The sequence below is a fragment of the Elephas maximus genome, chromosome 24 (genome assembly GCF_024166365.1).
Source record: "Elephas maximus indicus isolate mEleMax1 chromosome 24, mEleMax1 primary haplotype, whole genome shotgun sequence".
NCBI classification, from domain to species: Eukaryota; Metazoa; Chordata; class Mammalia; order Proboscidea; family Elephantidae; genus Elephas; species Elephas maximus.
Genome location: NC_064842.1, coordinates 48,066,590 through 48,079,277, shown reverse-complemented (window position 1 = coordinate 48,079,277; position 12,688 = coordinate 48,066,590). Strand labels below are relative to the sequence as shown.

The following is a 12,688-nucleotide window of genomic DNA, read 5'->3' as shown; positions in this document are numbered from 1 at the left end:
ATCTTATATGCTTTTTGATATTATTTCAATCATTTCATACATTTTATACACACATTTAATGTTATTTTGTTATACACACATACACACTTTAATCTCTCTGTAAAGTCACATGCTTGAAGAGTCATATGTCAATATGCCTAACAGGCAGGTGTCTCTGGGTGTTGCAAATGGATAACACACTCGGCTGCTAGCCAAAAGGCTGGAGGTGAGTCCACTCAGAGACACCTCGGAAGAAAGGCCTGGTGATTTACTTCCCAAAAAATCAGCCATTGAAAACCCTGTGGAGCACAGTTGTACTCTGACACACACGGGGCCACATGAGTTGGGGCGGACTCCACAGCAATGTTTTTGTTTTGTTTTGTTTTGTTTTAGTTGGTAGGTATATCACTCAAGGCTGGAGAGTACCATGAGCCACAGATGGGACCCAGACCTCACCATGCCCAGGTAGGGTAAAATAAATCCCAATAGTGATACACATTCATAGTACAAACTTAGGAACACTTGCAGCTAAAGTTTTCCAGGGTAGAGGTTTGGTGATGATTATGACATTTTCATCAGATTCCTGTCAACAGGAAATGGCTTGGCAGAGTAAGGTCAAAAACAGACGTGGCTCTGGGTCATCTTAAATACATGTTGTGGCAAAAAAAAAAAATTACAGGAATCATGCAATAAGAATTCATCAACCAACAAAACTGATGACTGCCTATCACAAATGTGGGTGATATTTAACTATGATGTAGGCTATCTGAAAGACGGATGTCTATCACGAAAAGAGTTTATACTTCAGTTCAGGTAGTTACAATATATTTTCTTATTGCCTGTGATTAATCTGGTACAATGACTATATCCTTACGTAATCTCTTGCCTTAACACCACTTACATTAATGCAGTTTCAGGCTTTCTCATACTATCCCTTAACATACTATCCCCAAAGATGTTTGTTACAGTAACATTACTCCAAGTTAACTGTGCTGTTCAAATGCTTCTCAAGATTATCATCTGTATGAATGTAGTACATCTGCATATATTTGAATAAAGACTCCATGTTCACGGCTAAATCAATTGTTTCCTTCCACCTGACAATACATTGATTCTGCTTCTTTCCAAAGAAATTAGCAAGACTGGTGCGAGCTTACAGTAACGAGCCCTTCATGATGACCAAGTCCTGGGTGCGTTAACAAGTTAATCAATGGATTCTGATCCACAATTACAAGACAAAAAAATTTCCCATTCCATTTTGGTGTTCAGAAGAGAAAATCTGAAGGTAAATTAATAAAACAGACACATTTAACTAAGGATTATTTATCCACAAGTTGGAAAAACAATTGATAATTAGGGGAAAAAAACCCAGACACTGACAAATTAGGCCTCCAATACAATTGTTGTGGTTAGTTGCCATCGAGTCAGCTCTGACTCATGGAAACCTTATGTAAAACAGAACAAAACATTGTCCAGTTCTGTGTGATCTTCATGATGACAGAGATAAAAATAAAGGTTAAAAATTAGACAGGCCTCCTCAACCTCAGTTTGGGACACTTGTATTTATAACCACGTGTCACTGGGATAATCACGGCTATTTAACTAAAGTAAATTTTGATCTTATTGCTAATGGTGAGCAATTAATTATAAATAATTATTACTATTTAATGTAATTCCAGTGGAGTCTATGATTTTGCCCAAGCACCTGCATGATAAGTTGAAGATTACAGCATTTTAAGGTCTAAGCAAACTTTCTAAGGACCAAATGGCCCTTTGTCCGTGGTAGAGGGAAAGGTCTTCCCTAAAAATTCTTTGTGTTGTAACTCTGAATCAGAATCCATTGATTAACTTGTTAATGCATCTAGGTCTTGGTAATCATATAGGGCTCATAAAGCTGTCCCTTCCTTGCCCACTGTCCTTTCCCTTCTGCCAAGCCACAGTCCAGTGTAGATGCTTTCTGAGCACTCTGAGTATATTCAGACTTCTTATCCCTCCAGGGAATGCAAATGGATTGAAAGTAGTAGACAAACTGTTAATATTTTTCTAATATTTTCCTTCAATGAAATGGAATAGCTACTGGCTACATTCAAGACATCAAGAAAGAATCTCCACCGATTTAGAAGGAGAAGAGGTTTAAATGTGTCATTAACAACCACTGCTGTCTAGCTAGTGCTATGTTAGAGAAACAAAGAAAGAAAAAACAGCCAAGACTACAAAGCCAGACCTATCATTATTATTACTCACACGTAAATACCCTGCACAAAATCTATCATGGTCTATAAAACAAAGAAGCCACAAGACCCTTAGATAAACCACAATTTGTGCAAAGCAAATACTTAAAAATGGTCTGTCAGATTTTTCAAAGGCTGGTGCTGGGAATGAAGATGTCCATCTGGAAACAGACAACTCATCAACAAATGTGTCACATTTCCATGGTGATGCAGCCACCAGAAATGGCACTCTCCAAAGGGCCCCTGGGCAGACGAATGGAGCATTTCGGCTTGTGACAGCAGGATGGTCATTATCGAAACCCAGTTTTCTTTTTGTTTGAGCACAGGGGGATTCATCTGGGACTTTGGTCCCCCTTTAGCAGAGCCCACACTGAAGGCAATTAGCACAGTCACTGTTACAAGCCAGACAGTCCTGGCAATAGAATAATATGCTGACTTGACTAAGAGAAGGAATAAGCAAGACCGTCTTTCCCTGGCTCCCTCACACCTGTCCATGATTTTTCTTTTATTCTTGTTGATCTTGTCAGGTGGCTTATTAAAATGCACGTCAGGAACAGTAGGCCAACTCCCCATTCCAAACCTGCTCCCCATTCTCTCCATGTAAACAGTTGCAGGCTGTGCTAGTCAAAATAGATCTGGGGTAAAAGCTTTCCTTTGGTGATATATTTAGGATTTTATTCCTTAGATTACATCAGAGAAGGGCTGGGATTGTTTTGGTGGCCATATGACACACTGTTTCCCATTATATCTCTGTACCTTACTTATGACCTAAATCACACAGACACACAGGTTTCAGACGGCATCTCAAGAAATCAGCTGGCTGAACCTGCTTTAGGCAGGGGTAGAATCATCCCCATTTTCTGGATCCTGTCCATTTTCCATTACCAAGTATGCACTGGCCCCATCCCAGCTCTCCCAAGCTTTGCAGACAGATGATCTGCAACAAGGTTACATCTGTAATTAATAGCACTGACTTTAAAAGGAATCAACCAGATAAAGATAGGATGCTGCAATGAGTTAATAATGCCAGGGTTATAAAAATGTTAGTACTAGAAATCCCTAGGTGGCGCAAACAGCTAAGTGCTTGACTATGTGACTAAGCCAAATGCTTAACCACTATGCCACCAGGGCTCCGAAACCAGGGTTCAGCCCTGGTGGCACAGTGGTTGAGAGCTATGGCGTGGTACAGCTGCTAATCAAAAGGTTGGCAGCTTCAATCCACCAGCTGCTCCTTGGAAACCCTATAAAAAAACAAATCCATTGCTGTCGAGTCAATTCCGACTCATAGCGACCCTACAGGACAGAGTAGAACTGCCCTGTAGAGTTTCCAAGGAGCGCCTGGTGGATTCGAACTGCTGACCTTTTGGTTTGCAGCTGTAGCTCTTAACCACTATGCCACCAGGGTTTCCAACAGAGCCATTATACTCTGTCCTATAGGGTTGCAGTGAGTTGGAATCGACTTGACGGCAATGGGTTTGTTTTTTTTTTTTTTTGTATCTCTCTTTATTTCCTCACTCAATTAGTGCCACTGGCATGGCTCCTACTCTTAGTCTACCGTGAGTGCACAATAAGAGTAAACTGGGTGAACTGGTGAGGCTCCAAATTAAAACAGGCAGATTGGTTGTACTCAGGCAAGCAGGGTGGATGGAGGCTGCTCTAACTAAGGACGCCAACTGTGGAAGCACAGCCATTGAACACTGGAAGGACAGAGGGGCAGGACTCTTTGGTACCACAAACCGAAGATGGATAGATGAATCAATTTCATTGGGAAAATGTGGCCTCTTACTCGGACGACTGTTTCTTATCAGTTGTTAATGTCTCTGTTAGATCTCATTCAATAAGCATTTAACTAACGTCTACTGTGTGCTAAGCCCTGGTCTTTTCTCAGGGCCTCACCCTGATGTAGTCCATTACGCTTGGTTCCTGAGGGCCTGGTTTTTTATTCAAAGTGTCTGGCATACTAAAACTTTAAAAAGAGAGAGAAAGAGAAGGAACAAAACTCTTAAAACAGCCCAATCACCATAAAATGGAAGTTTGTCTAAAAGCAAGCCTTGCACATAAGAAGAAACCAAGAAATATTTGTTGAACTGTTTCTCCCTCTGATGCCCTCTGATTGAAGACAAATCAGAAAGCTGACCTCAGTTGAAGAATAAGTAAATATTTCTCCTGATCAGGGCTTCAGTTTTTGTTTCAGGAACCCATTTTTTTTTCCCCCCTGATAGACTCCCTCCCACCCCCACCCCCCAAGGGAGAAGTAAGAAGATCTCTAATGAGAAAAAATACCAACACCATTCTTTGCACATTTACATCTAAGTGCTGCTGGGGCTGTTGTTAGGTGCCTTGGAGTGGGTTCTGAGTCACAGCCACACTACAGAACAGAGTGCAGTGGGTGGGAAACGGTTCTTTCAAGTGCACCTTTAGTCTGTAAAGGTCTTCCGTGTGAGATTCTTGACTCGGTGCATTCAGGCTTTTGAACTTTATCCTTCTTTCTTTTTGCCAGTTTTGTCTTCTCTTTTCTTCTGGGGCTTTACTTTTATTTTTTTTATGTTAGACTGCTTGACACCATCCCATAGGTTACTGAGACTTTTTCTTTCCTAACCTTTTTTTCTTCTATGCTTCAATTTGGATGGTTTCTATTAATCTGTTGTTCCAGTTACTATGACTGCATAATAAACTACCTCAAAACTTAGTGACTTAAAATAATAACTTTTGTTCAAAAAACCTGCAATTTGGTCAGGACTCAGTGGAGACAGGTGTCAGCCCAGGTGGCATGGAGGCTGGTGGCTCGAACTATCTGAAGGTGTACTTATTCACATGTCTGATGGTGGTGGGATTCCAACAGCAAGAATCCCCACAGAAAGAAAGGCAAGGCAGAAGCAGTATCCTTATTATGACCTAGCCTCATTTTTTTTTTTTTCCAGAAGTCACACAGCATAACCTCTATTCTATTCTACTGGTTGAAGCAGTCACAAGCCTGTCCAAGTTCAAGGAGAGGATAAATAGACTCATCTCTTGATAAGAGTGGTAAAATTCTGGAAGAGCATATAGGATTAGAAATATTATGGCCATTTTTGAAAATATAATCTGCCACAATCTCATCTGTGGCTACAAGATTTTGTATCTCTCCCACTACTGTACCAGGCTCCGGCTTAAGGTTCAGGGTCACATGAAACAAATCAGGTCCAAGTGTGAATAAGATTCTTTGGGCATAGTCCTTCAAATACAGCTCCTTCAGTACAGTTTCTCTTAATAAGAAGGTCTCTGAAATAAAGAGACAAGTTATTTACTCCCCATATTCCCAACACCTGATGGTGGGACAAGAATAGGATAACTGCTATAGACATTTCCATTAAAAACCTGGGAAAGGGGAGACAGAATAATGAAATCCAGCTGGTCACATGTCGCCAGTTTCTTGATTAGGGTTCAATCTTAAACTTGTGAGTGATTTTCTAGGGCTCTTGGCATTGCTCTCTAGGCTCTCGATCCTGTCATTTGAATCATCCTCCCTTTTTCATAAAGTAATTACTAGATTTTGCAAGTGAAGAGTTTTCTCAGCCAGCTTCCTGTCTATAGTAGGTTAGAGAGCCAAAGGACTCTGTTCATTTTGTACTGTCTCTGATCCTTTTAATCCAAGCCAGTGGTGTTCTTGTCAACACAATTCTCTTAAAAATCTTGTAGATTTCCTATGAATCTTACTGGAGTTTACTTCATTAGACAAAAGTCACAGCCACAAATCTAATTGAATTAAGTCCTTCTCTACCTTAGCTGATGTGAAATAATGTCCTTTAAATACTTTGAAGCACTCCGTAATGAGTTAAATGGTATCCCCAAATATATATGTCCACATTCTAATTCCCAGAACCTGTGGATGCCACCTTACCTGGCAAAAGAATCTTTGCAGATAAAATTAAGAATCTAGAGAGGAAGGGATCATCCTGGATTATCTGGGTGGACTCTAAATCCAATGACAAGTGTCCATAAAAGAGACACACAGGGGAGATTAGACAGACAGAAGACACAGAGAAGAATGTGATGTGACCATAGAGATTAGAGTGAGATGGCCATAAAGTAAGGAAGCCAAAAATGCCAACAGCTATCCTGTCAGTAATGGAGGAGTCTCTGGGTTGTGCAAACAGTTAAGCATTTAGCTACTAACCAAAGGTTGGGGATTTAATCCACCCAGAGGTACCTCAGAAGAAAGGTCTGGCAATCTACTTCCAAAAGATCACACCCATTAAAAACCCTATGGAGCACAGTTCTACTCTGAAACACATGGGGTCTCCAAGAATAAGAATCAAATCAATGGCAATGTTTTGTAGAAGTGAATAGTTTCGTCTGGTCAGTGACTGGTGTTGATAAACCTCCATTTCACAATAAGAGTCCCTTTTCTTCTAACTTCCAATAACATTTGCCTTTAAAGTCTCTTTGACAGCCTCCTGGAAGGCTAGTACTTCTGCTAACAATCTCTTTGAGATCTGTTAGGCTTTCACTAGCCCTATTTCCAAGGTCCTCCTGCTTCTGCTCTCTACCTAGTTCCAAAGCCACATTTTAGGTTTTGTTATGGCAGCACCCTATTTCTAGTATCAAATCTGTTCTAGATACTAGATTACACAACAAATCATCCCAGAAATTAGTCGTTTAAAACATATCAATATTTATTTTGCTCACAAATTTGCAATTTGTTCAAAGATCTGCTCGACTCTGCTCCACTAAGAATCAGCTGGGGCAGCTCCATGGCTGAGGGCCAGAATCATCCAAAAGCTCTCTCACTCACAACAGGAAGTTCGTAATGAGTGCTGGCCGAGACCATAACTGGGTTAGCAATTTTGTAGCGCTTCTGGATTCTGTTAGCTTCCTCTGGAGAGTGCTGAATTTTATTCTCGCAGGTAGTTAAATTCTAGCAGACGGAAAAGCCATATAAATCTAGATTATGCCCAGGGTAGTTATTTTTTTCAAGAGTCAGATTTCCTCCAGTTTCGCCCTGCTTTTGATTGCTCTTCAGTGCCTTCGAGCAGTTTTAATTTTTTAAATATCTTGTCCACAGTTTATCATTGTTATTGGCAGGAGGGTTAGTCCAGTATCAGCTACTCCACCATTATCAGAATTGCCTGACCATTGGTCAATTCTCAGAAGCTGCTCTTGTATTTCATCATTTCTTCCCTTTCTCTGGCTTTCTACATTTTCTAAATGCTCTAGCATGCATCAGCAGATAGGGAGGTCAAACAGGATGGATGGAGGTTGTTAGAAAACATAGATCATTTACTCACTAAAAGATTACAGAGGCCCTACTAAATGCCAGGTATCGTGATAGGTACAGAACCTACTATCTGCTGGGTGCACTACATACCTAATCTCATTAAACCCTTATACCAACCAGCAAGGTGAATTATTATTTCTATTTTACAACTGGAGAGTTTGAGACTCAGAGAGGTTAAGTAAATTTCCCAATTCCCAATACTGCACTGTTATTAAGTGGCAGAACTTGGATTCAATTCCAGGTCCATTAGGAGCTAAAGGCCATGCTCTATTTACCACGCCTCTCTGCCAGTAATGAGCAAGTTCCTGGGATGGCACAGGGGCAAGCTTTCAAAGTCAAGGTGCTCTGGCTGTGTCTAGGACTACAACAGGGCAGGAGGTGGCACTCTACTTAGAAGAGTAGGTGGTTGCTCCCCAAATAACCACTGAATTTTACCACTTCCATCTGTGCTTTGGTCCATGCTATTCCCCTTACATGGAATACCCTTCCCTAAAGAAATCCTGCTCATCCTTCATGACCCTCTTAAGTCTCAATCTCTTAATGAAGTTTGCTGATCCTGATACTGGGTGTGATCTCTCTCAGCTTTGAATTGCCAGGGCTTTCCGTTTATATCCTTCTTATAACACTTAAGTTTGTAAGTAATGGTAATTAGCAGTAATGGTGACATTTATTATACACTTAGTGTGTACAGGACATGATACTAAGTACTTGCATATATTAATTCATTTAGTATTCATAACAGTCCTATGAGGCAGAGATTTCTATTATCCCCATTTTACAGATCAGGAAAGTGAGGCAGAGACTATCTGCCCAAGCTCACACAGCAAGTAGTGATCCAGATTCTTGAACTTCAGTCCTCAATCACTACCCTAAATTGATTCTCTGTGTACTTTTAAGGAAAGATAATAGCAATATTAGTAGTAGCAGGAGCAGCAATGGTAATGGTAATATCGTCATATACTGAGCACACAGAATACACCAGGCACACGTTTCAACTCCTTTAATGCTCAAGAGAATTCTAAGAGGTGAGTAGCATTATTATCTCCACTTTACAACTGAGGACTCTAAAGAACAAAGAATTTTATTTCCCTGCCCAAGGTCACACAGCTTGTAAATGGTGGAGCTGGGACAAGAACCCATGCAGTTTGACTTTGGATCCCACATCCTTAACTACTATACCACTGTGCTATGTTTTTAATCTTGTCTCACCCTTCCTATCATCTTAATCTCCAAAATACAGTCTGTGTGTTTCTCATTTTTGAAACCCTGGTACAGTGGTTAAGCGCTACAGCTGCTAACCAAAAGGTCAGCAGTCCAAATTCACCAGACGCTCCTTGGAAACCATATGGGGCAGTTCTACTCTGTCCTATCAGGTCGCTATGAGTCAGAATCGACTCTGTGGCCATGGGTTTAGGTCAGTGCCTGACAGATACTTGTTGCCTTGAACAGAATTTTGTTGCCGAGGCATTCAAGAGCAGAGAATAGTAAGGCTTTGATCACCGCAGCATACCTAACCGTGCTCATTTCTGAACTCTCCTCAGTTGGAAAGCATTTACTAGGTATAGTCTGAGTACCTACTATGCGCTGAGCTCTTGAAAAGCAATGCAGGGCTTGTGGAGGGAAGGGGGCGGAGGAGGCCAGGAAAGAGCACCTAAGGAAAAGCAGCTGTCTTGAGTGGAAGGCTCACGCCCTCATTCTACTTGGAGCACATTTCCCAGCACCCAAAGACTCGCCATGTTTCACTCTGCCACAGTTCACCAGGGCTGACTTTAAACTTGGAACGACCCTTATGCACAAAGCAGAGACACAGTTGAAGGACTTCACAGACCATTATTAATTCCCTGAGTCAGGCGGTCCCCTAATTACTGTATCCTCACTTACAGAAAGCAACATAGTTACAAGGCGATAGTTATTATTAAGCAATTTCTAGGGATAATTATAAACTGCCCATTTTAAAGGTTTTGGACTTTTCTAAATCAAGACTCTAGTGCATTTAATATAACCCACTCTCAGTTCTTCAAAGAGTTTGTCTCAAATCAACCTAGTAAAATAAAACTAATTTCAACATAAGATTGTTTGATACGTTAAGTTCTGATGACCTAAAAATGTAAGTTGTTCGAAAATAACAGGCAGTAAAATCACGTTTTTAGACTTTAAATATGCAGAGATTAGACATGAGCAGTGTCTAGCTGCCGGATTTCTACTGAGGGAAGTATAAAGATTATAGGTATACATACATATCTTTCTCTATGATACCTCCTAATCCAAAAATGTTAGTATCACTAACACAGTAATTCTCACGGGCCTTTTATACCCTTAGTGGCTGGAAAAGCTAAAGCTTGTTTGATTTGGGAAACCAGAGGGAAGGGTTATGGTGGCGCTTGGTTCTATCTACTCCTGACCTAGGGGTACAGGACCCATTGTAGCTGGAATCAACTTGATGGCAACGGGTTTGGTTTTGGGGTTTTTCACTCATTTTAAAATATATGCAGTGAATTTTCAGGTAAAAATAGAATCGGATTTTTGTTTTACTTTGTCTTTTTAAAATTTACTCATGATACTGTGTACTGTTCCCGTGTTTTGCATTCATTTGTACTGCTTTCTTTTTGAAGTATCTATTCATATGCTTTGCCCCTTTTTTCTATGGGAATTATAGTATTTCTCTTACTGACTGCTATGAGTTATCTGTAAACTACACCATTTTACAGACACACTTCTGGCCCAAAAGGCTCTGGGCAAACATATTTCTTGATTTTTAGTTCAGACAGAGGAAGTAGTAGTTCTGCCTTGTGTCAAGTGCTGAGCTATCCCCTGTTGTCCTTTCTGGACAGAAATCTTTTTCTGTACAACAGAATGAAACGCTCGAAGTAGATGACCAGGCAGGCCTGTCTTCCTAGTCTTAGTCTGGAAGCTCTGCTGAAACCTGTTCAGCCTCATAACAACATTCAAGCCTCCACTGGTAGATGAGTGGTGGCTGCACTTGAGGTACAGAGGCTGGTAACTGCACCTGGATCTCCCACTTGGAAGGCGAGAGTTCTGCCACTGAACTACTAATGCCCTCTTCCTTCTCTGTTTTGACAATATTTATTGAGCAACTGTGTGCCAGAGACAATGCTCAGTCCTGAGGTTACATCTGGGAACAGGAAGCAGTCTCTGTTCTGAAGGTACTTATAGCCAATAGGAGAGACTAGAAGGGCAAGTAGAGTACCCTGTGTTAAGGGCCATGAGAAGCACATGTGTGGGATGGTGGTTTTAGAATTAGAAAGGAAAGATCCTTATACCAGGTTAGAGAGAGTTTTGCAGGAAGTGCCATATCTTAGTGGAGTCCTGAGGAACACTGATGTGTGTTAAAGGAGAGGTCAGGCCAGGAGACACCAACTTCAAAGGCCAGAGAGCGCATGGCAAACAGGAGGAACTGTGAGTAGCTCAACACAGCAGCCACAGAAGTCCAGGGGATATAAAAAATATATAAAGAGAAAAGGCTAATTGGGCTATCCCAGGAAGACCTCATATGCAAGTTCTGCTGAAGAGCCAGGTTCCACTCTGAAGATGATATGGACTATCCCACTAGTGCCTGGCACTGAGGCCCCCATGACAGGCTAAGCCTCTTTCCTCTGGACTGCCTTCGACCATCTTCTCCGAAGGAACACTGACCAGCTTGACCCAAGGCTTCCTCTGAAAGAACGCGTGGCAAAGGCAGATTTTTCACACTAAGATGGACCAGTTAGTTGCGGCAGGTCAGGAAGAACACGTCAAGAAGAATGGGAAAGGGCCAGAGACAAGCCACAGCTACATCAAGAGGCTGATTCCACCATCTCGACGCACTGAATCAGCTGGTTGGGGCTGGTGGGGATGAAGGTTCAGATGCAACATCTGCCAGAATCTTGTTTCTGCCTCCCTCAACAGGTATGTCTTCAACCAGCAAAGGGAAGGGTCGCAGCACTCAGAATAGGAAGCAGTTCAGATCAGGGTTCATAATCTATTCTAGGGGCAAAAGAATGTGCTACTGAGTCTTGATCCCAACTTCCTCTCCTCTGATGGACATTGAGAGAGGACAGCAGCGAATCACAAAGGACAGAGGGCTGGCTTCAAAAGACCTTTGCGTCTAGACCTGGCCTTGTGACCTCCCAGCTGTGTAAGTGGAGGCAGAGTACTAGACCTCTCTATGTGGACTGAATGAGCTGAGGTTCACGTGCACAGATTGCTATGATTTCTCACCATTCACAGAATCTTGGTCCATGTTATAAGAGAACAATATGACAAGCACCCAGAGCTGCAAGGAGGAGAGGGTGACCTTACAATTCAGAGGCTCCATAGGACGGACCAAAAATGACAAAGCTTCTCTCACTACAGCACCTTTAATAATTAAGACCAAACCTCCAGGCCCCATTCCTAAATAATTTATTCATGTCAGAAGCCAGACAATATATTTCCTTCATCCATTTGGGGTTCATTATTCAGTGACCAGGGGACTATTATCCAGTCATTAAAGGGGCTGGAACATTCATCTTCTGACAATCTCTGACAAAAGATATACAACCAGATCCAAATTCAGATGGAATCCCTTTAGGATTGCATACCGCAAACCAAGGCTTTTCCTATGGGGAGGGGGTACGATTTTTATGCTGTGCAGTATGAATGTCCGTTCACTCATGAAATAGAATGAGTAGTTGAGGAGGATTCAGAGCCTCTCCCAGAGAGGGAAGGGTGGGTGTGACGGTTCTGACACAGATTTATCTAATTTCTCAGAGATTTGTCTAATTTGCTCTGACAGTGGTGGCTGGTTCTCCATCCACCGCTGAACTGTTGGGATGCTTGAAAAGATTCAGGCCAGGTAAATCCGCTCTGCTCTTCTTAGTAGGATCCTTGTCCTCCTTGATATAAAAAAAAAAAAGTTCCGGATAAAAGCCTGTCCAGTTGTCTATCCTCTCTCCTACTTTGATTTAATCCCCACATCAGTCCAAAGAGGTCAGTATTATAACCTCCTTTCTACAGTTGAGGAAACTCAAGTGCAGAGAGACTAGTCCCTGACTTGGCTGGTCAAGAAGCAGTGCTGGGGTTCAAAACTGGGGTAGTCTGCATCTGCAACTAGGCTCTTAGTCACCAAGTCAGTTTTTTTTTTTTTAACTGCAAAGCACACTTGTGGGTCAGGAAATAATTTCTTCAGGCGATTATATAGGCATGAAGTATGAATGGATTCAGAAAGGATTTGGACAAATTT

General features: G+C 41.6%; 1 protein-coding gene across 4 annotated transcripts in view; it reads right to left on the bottom strand.

Moving 5' to 3' along the window:
- The window catches only part of C24H1orf21 (chromosome 24 C1orf21 homolog), a 328,797-nt gene that overhangs the window by 175,791 nt on the left and 140,318 nt on the right, over window positions 1-12,688 (bottom strand). The window lies entirely within an intron of this gene.